Here is a 7,845-nt window from a genome sequence, read left to right on the forward strand (position 1 = left end):
TATGAACCATAGGGAAGTTGGAATACAGTAGGTATAACACCCATATAAATAAAGAATGAGTTCATTACAGTACCTTAAAGTGGTATTTTGTTTTCTTTCGCTAACGGAGCTCACGAGTTTTCTACTTTAAGTTTTGTGTTGTGAAGTTTTCAAGTTTTGGGTAAAGATTTGATGGATTATGGAACAAGGAGTGGCAAGAGCCTAAGATTGGGGATGCCCATGGCACCCCCAAGATAATCTAAGGACACCTAAAAGCCAAAGCTTGGGGATGCCTCGGAAGGCATCCCCTCTTTCGTCTACTTCTATCGGTAATTTTACTTGGAGCTATATTTTTATTTACCACATGATATGTGTTTTACTTGGAGTGTCTTGTATGATTTGAGTCTTTACTTGTTAGTTTACCATAATTATCCTTGCTGTACACACCTTTTTAGAGAGCCATACATGATTTGGAATTTGTTAGAATACTCTATGTGCTTCGCTTATATCTTTTGAGTTATATAATTTTGCTCTAGTGCTTCACTTATATCTTTTAGAGCACGGTGGTGGATTTGTTTTATAGAAACTATTGATCTCTCATGCTTCACTTAGATTATTTTGAGAGTCTTAATAGCATGGTAATTTGCTTAAAATCCTAATATGCTTGGTATGCAAGATTAATAATAAAACTTTCTTATGAGTGTGTTGAATACTAAGAGAAGTTTGATGCTTGATGATTGTTTTGAGACATGGAGGTAATAATATCAAAGTCGTGCTAGTTGAGTAGTTGTGAAATTGAGAAATACTTATGTTGAAGTTTGCAAGTCCCGTAGCATGCACGTATGGTAAACGTTATGCAACAAATTTGAAACATGAGGTGTTATTTGATTGTCTTCCTTATGAGTGGCGGTCGGGGACGAGCGATGGTCTTTTCCTACCAATCTATCCCCCTAGGAGCATGCGCGTAGTACCGAGGTTTTTGATGACTTGTAGATTTTTGCAATAAGTATGTGAGTTCTTTATGACTAATGTTGAGTCCATGGATTATACGCACTCTCACCCTTTCATCTTTGCTAACCTCTTTGGTACCTGCATTGCCCTTTCTCACATTGAGAGTTGGCGCAAACTTTGCCGGTGCATCCAAACCCCGTGATATGATACGCTCTTTCACACATAAACCTCCTTATATCTTCCTCAAAACAGCCACCATACCTACCTATTATGGCATTTCCATAGCCATTCTGAGATATATTGCCTTGCAACTTTCCATCATTCCGTTCATCATGACACATTCATCATTGTCATATTGCTTAGCATGGTCATGTAGTTGACATAGTATTTGTGGCAAAGCCACCGTTCATAATTCTTTCATACATGTCACTCATGAGTCATTGCATATCCCGGTACACCGCCGGAGGCATTCATATAGAGTCATCTTTTCTTCTAGTATCGAGTTGTAATCATTGAGTTGTAAATAAATAGAAGTGTGATGATCATCATTTTCTAGAACATTGTCCCAAGTGAGGAATAAAAAAGAGATAAAGGCCATAAAAAAAGAGAAGGCCCAAAAAAAGAGAAAGGCCATAAAAAGGAGAAGGCCCAAAAATAAAAAAAGGAGAAAAAAAGAATGAGAGAAAAAGAGAGAAGGGACAATGTTACTATCCTTTGCCACACTTGTGCTTCAAAGTAGCACCATGATCTTCATAGTAGTGAGTCTCTCATGTTATCACTTTCATATACTAGTGGGAATTTTTCATTATAGAACTTGGCTTGTATATTCCAACAATGGGCCTCCTCAAGTGCCCTAGGTCTTCGTGAGCAAGCAAGTTGGATGCACACCCACTAGTTTATTTTGTTGAGCTTTCATACATTTATAGCTCTAGTGCATCCGTTGCATGGCAATCCCTACTCCTTGCATTAACATCAATTGGTGGGAATCTCCATAGCCCATTGATTAACCTCGTCGATGTGAGACTTTCTCCTTTTTTGCCTTCTCCACATAACCCCCCTCATTATATTCTATTCCACCTATAGTGCTATGTCCATGGCTCGCGCTCATATATTGCGTGAAAGTTTATAGGTTTGAGTGTTGGGGAACGTTGCAGAAAACAAAATTTTTCTTACGTTTCACCAAGATCAATCTATGGAGTCAACTAGCAACGAGAGGAGAGTGCATCTACATACCCTTGTAGATCGCGAGCGGAAGCGTTCAAGAGAACGGGGATGATGGAGTCGTACTCGTTGTGATCCAAATCACCGATGACCAAGTGCCGAACGGACGGCACCTCCGCGTTCAACACACGTACGGAGCGGATGATGTCTCCTCCTTCTTGATCCAGCAAGGGGGAAGGAGAGGTTGATGAAGATCCAGCAGCACAACAGCGTGGTGGTGGATGCAGCAGTGATCGCAGTAGGGCTTCGCCGAGCTTTTGCGAGAGGGAGAGGTGTAGCAGGGGAGAGGGAGGCGCCAAACTTCAGGTATGGCTGCCCTCCCTCCCCCCTTTATATAGGCTCCCTTGGGGGGGCGACGGCCCTAGGAGATGGGATCTCCTTGGGGGGCGGCGGCCAAGGGGGAGGCTTGCCCCCCAAGGCAAGTGGAGGCGCCCCCCACCCTAGGGTTTCCAACCCTAGGCGCAGGGGGGGCCAAGGGGGGCGCACCAGCCCACTAGGGGCTGGTTCCCTCCCCACTTCAGCCCACGGGGCCCTCCGGGATGGGTGGGCCCACCCGGTGGACCCCCGGGACCCATCCGGTGGTCCCGATACAATACCGGTGACCCCGAATCTTTTCCCGATGGCCGAAACTACACTTCCTATATATAATTCTTCACCTCCAGACCATTCTGGAACTCCTCGTGATGTCCAGGATCTCATCCGGCACTCCGAACAACTTTCGGATTACTGCATACTCATATCTCTACAACCCTAGCGTCACCGAACCTTAAGTGTGTAGACCCTACGGGTTCGGGAGACAAGCAGACATGACCGAGACGACTCTCCGGTCAATAACCAACAGCGGGATCTTGATACCCATGTTGGCTCCCACATGCTCCTCGATGATCTCATGGAATGAACCACGATGTCGAGGACTTAAACAATCCCGTGATCAACCACTTGATCACATTGAGCTCATTATGATGATGCATTACCGAGTGGACCCAGAGATACCTCTCCGTCATACGGAGTGACAAATCCCAGTCTCGATTCGTGCCAACCCAACAGACACTTTCGGAGACACCTGTAATGTACCTTTATAGTCACCCAGTTACGTTGTGACGTTTGGCACACCCAAGGCACTCCTATGGTATCTGGGAGTTGCACAATCTCATGGTCTAAGGAAATGATACTTGACATTCAGAAAAGCTACAGTAAACGAATTACATGATCTTTGTGCTATGCTTAGGTTTGGTTCTTGTCCATCACATCATTCTCCTAATGATGTGATCCCGTTATCAATGACATCCCCTGTCACATCCCTAGCTGCTGGTAGTGCTCTAGGCTAGCTTCATGTGTGCATCATGTCTATATTTTCGAAACTTGAACTGGGGAATTTTGGAAGCCTCAAAAACTTAAATAAAAGAGGGGCAAAAACCCTAGAAATCTCATTCATTGCTCCAAAATGCTCTTCTTAAATGTTTGATAATTTTGGTAAGGATTCTGGTCCCAACCAAAATATTGAACATTTTTAAGGAATTATTTTTGGGACTTTGGATTTAATTCATTAGCTATTTGAATTTGAATTATATTCATATAATTAGAATATAATTTCAAATACCCCTGAAATATTTTATAAGCTTTTGGAAAAGTCCATCTAGCAATATAAAATATTCAGAGGAGTTTTTGGCATTGTTTGAATTATTTTTAAATTCAAAACAGTGGCAAAACAGATTAAATAAAATAAAACAGAACAGAAAAATATAAAACAGAGACTTACCTGGCGCTTACCTGTCCAGCCCAGCCGGCCCAGCTCCCCCACCTGGCCGGCCCAGCCCACCTCCTCCCCCTTGTCATCTTCCTCCTCGCGCCAGTAGGCGCAGGCGCGTGGCCGGAGCGCGCGCGCACGCGCCCGAGCCACCTCCTGCTTGCCGCCCCGCCCCGGATCGGCTAAGGATGCCACGACACCCCCCCTGGAACCCCCTCGTCCGCTCCCTTGCCTCCCTGCTCTCTCCCTCTCACTCCCCTGCTCTTTTCCCCTCATGGCTGAAGCCGCCATGGCCACTCCGCTGAGAAACACCGCGGCCAGCCACTCCCTCGCTCCCTCTCCGTGTTCCCGAGATCCGTATCGCCTCCAGCGTCATCCTCGCCAAACCAAGCATCACCGGAAGCCCTGCAATGCCGGTGCCATCATCTTCTTCTTCCTCGGGCACTGAAGGCCGTCATCGTCGATTCGTCGTCGTCGTCGCTTCCCCGAGCTCGTTGACCATCTCGACGTGACCACTGTGAGCTCATGATCCGTTTCCCCCTACTACCGCACTCGATAGCGCTCTATAGTCGCGTATGTCGCCGAGCCCGAAAGCTCACCGCCGCCGGCCATGTCGCCGTCGTGGCTACAGACGCCGTAGCTCGTGCCTGGGCGCGTCATAGTACTCGGTTTGCTCCCAGGAGATGACCCCGACCACCAGCTGGACCTGCCATGCACCAGAACTCCGAACCCGAGCTCGCCCGAACTCCGGTCGCCGCCGCGGGCCCCGTTCCGGTGAGCTCGGGCCACCTCAGCCCCTGCCGTTTGCACAGATGGATACAGGCGACTCCCAGCTCCACGTAGACGCACTCATCCGCCCCTTTGGTCGCCGGAGATGCAAACCCGAGCGTCTCCGCCGCTCTGCTTGGTCGTCGGCGGCTAGCCGCCGGTGTGTCCGACGTGGCCGCGTGATTAGTGTTAATCACGGCCAGCTAACCTCCCCAGAGCCGCTGACGTATGGGCCCCACGCCCTTATTTAATCCTTATCTTTTCTGTTAAGTTTTAATCTAACCACCATGGGCCCACACGTCAGCTTTGACCAAGCTGACGTGGCTGTTGACCTGGTCCCACCTGTCATTGTCACTAACCAGCACTAGTCACTGACCAGTGGGCCCCACTGGTCAGGTTTGACCTGGGGCGCCCAGTTGACTCTGCTGACGTCACAGTGACGTGGGGCTGACGCAATAAGTATTTTCTGGATTTAAAAATAATCAGGAAATTCCAGAAAATTGTATAAATTTCAATAAATCATAGAAAATTAACCGTAACTCCAAATGAAATAATTTATATATGAAAAATTATCAGAAAAATCCAATCTATCCATCTATACCATTTTCATGCATATTAGAACAACTTATAGCTGCTGTTTAGCACAATCAATTAAATGTCATTTGAATAATCACATATGTAGTTTGAATTTGAATCTTGTATTCAAACCAACCCCATTTAACTTGTTGCTAGTTGCATTAGCTCAAAACACATTCATATTGCCATGTCATAGCATGCATCATATTGTGCATTGCATTGATTGTATTTCTTCTTTGTTGCCGGTATCTGTTCCCTCCCGGTAGACGATGTTCCGACGTTGTGATCGTTGACACTGATGAAGACTCAATGTTATCTTCAGAAGTGCCAGGCAAGCAAAACCCCCTTGTTCATTCCGAAACAATCCTACTCTCTCGCTCCTGCTCTCTTTTAATGCATTAGGACAACACCGATTCATCTGTTACTTGCTGCGGTAGCTGAACCCCTTTATCCTCTGCATGACATGTCATTGCCACAGTAAATAGATGAAACCCACTAGCATGAGTAGGAGTTGTTTGAGCCCTGTTGTGCCTATTCATTCATGTTTGTTTGTCATGCCTGCTACTGCTTAGAGTTGTGTCAGGTCTGATTCATCGGGAATGGATCAGAGGTGTGTGAACATGTCCTACCATTGAGAGCTAAGTGTGTGAACACGATTTGGTAAAGGTAGCGGTGAGAGGCCATGTAGGAGTACATGGTGGGTTGTCTCATTGAAGCCGTCCTTAGGAACTGAGTTCCGTGTTTGTGATCCATGACTCAGCTACTACCATACATTGGGCCCTGAAATATGACCCCGCTCGACTTCTTAATCACCCTTGTCCTCTGTCCAGGAGTTGCAAGTAGTTTCTGGTGTTTGTAGTATGCTGGAGGCCGTGGACAGCGCTGACCGTAGGGGTGGGCTGTGATGCGGTAGGCACGTGGCCGGGTAAACTGGGCACCCGTTTGGTGTCACGGAACCCTGTTCACATCGTTTGGGGCTGTGAGCGAAACTCCGGCCGGATCTCCTCATGGATGGAACCCGAATAGGCGATAAACCTGGACTAGAGACTTAGGTGTTTAGGTAGGTCGTGGTCTACACCCACGCCGGCTTTCGCTTGAAGTCTGCCGAGCACATGTCGTGTGCAGACGCTAAGTGGTGGAAACATGTATGAAGAAGTACACCCCTGCAGGGTTAATATCATCTATTCGAATAGCCGTGTCCGCGGTAAAGGACTTCTGGGTTGCTTAGATCAGTTCATAGACAAGTGAAAGTGGATACTCTAAAATACGCAAGATAAGCGTGAGTGCTATGGATGGCGTTCTCGTAGGGAGACGGGAGCGGATCCATAGTGGTGTATTGATATGGGGAACATGTGGACTCGTGTGCGCCACCTCAAAAGAGTTACATTGCAGTCGTAGTTCAGGATAGCCACCGAGTCAAAGCTGGCTTGCTGCAGTTAAACCCCACCATCCCCTTTGTTGATAATGATGCATATGTAGTTAGTTCTGATGTAAGTCTTGCTGGGTACATTTGTACTCACGTTTGCCTATTTTATGTTTTTGCAGAGAGACTTCGGTCTCACTAGTAGTTTCGCGTGGACTTCGACGTTTAGCTTGTTACCTCAGCTACGATCTTGTGCCCCGGCAGGATCTGGTAGATAGTCAGGCTTCTCAGCCCTTTTCAGTTATAGATGTCTGTACCCAGACATGATAGCTTCCGCTTGTGCTTTGATTTTTTATGCTCTGATTGTTGGGTCATGAGACCCATGTTTGTAATATCTCGCTCCTCGGAGCCTAATGAATAAATACTTGAGTCGTAGAGTCATGTTGTGATGCCATGTTGTATTTGCACATATCAAGCATATTGTGTGTATGTTATTGAAATGCTTGGTATGTGTGGGATCTGACCATTTAGTTGTTTATCCTTAGTAGCCTCTCTTACCGGGAAATGTCTCCTAGTGTTTCACTGAGCCATGGTAGCTTGCTACTGCTCCGGAACACTTAGGCTGGCCGGCATGTGTCCTTCTTCGTTCCTGTGTCTGTCCCTTCGGGGAAATGTCACGCGATGAATATCGGAGTCCTGTTAGCCCGCTACATCCCGGTTCACCGGAGTCCTGCTAGCCCAGTGCTACAGCCTGGATTCACTCGCTGATGACCGACACGTTCGATGCTGGGTCACGGATGCTTGTCCCTGTAAGTCTGTGCCACTTTGGGTTTACGACTAGCCATGTCAGCCCGGGCTCCTTATCATATGGATGCTAGCGACACTGTCATATACGTGTGCCAAAAGGCGCAAACGGTCCCGGGCAAAGGTAAGGCGACACCCGTGGGAATACCGTGCGTGAGGCCGCAAAGTGATATGTGGTGTTACATGCTAGATCGATGTGGCATTGAGTTGGGGTCCTGACAGCGTTGGTATCAGAGATTGACTGCCTGTAGGATTACCAAGCCAAACTGGTCGAAGTTGAGTCTAGAAATTCTTTAGTTATATAAGGGAATTGATTGTGGGATGGAACGTAAGGCTCTTTTTACTCCTTATACCTCATGGCCTTCTGATCTGAGACATCATCTTCTCTTCTACCGAGATTAAGAACTAGGCTATCTCTTCTTCCTATCAGGATCAC

Source organism: Triticum aestivum, chromosome 7A, assembly GCF_018294505.1.
Source record: "Triticum aestivum cultivar Chinese Spring chromosome 7A, IWGSC CS RefSeq v2.1, whole genome shotgun sequence".
Classification (NCBI taxonomy): domain Eukaryota; kingdom Viridiplantae; phylum Streptophyta; class Magnoliopsida; order Poales; family Poaceae; genus Triticum; species Triticum aestivum.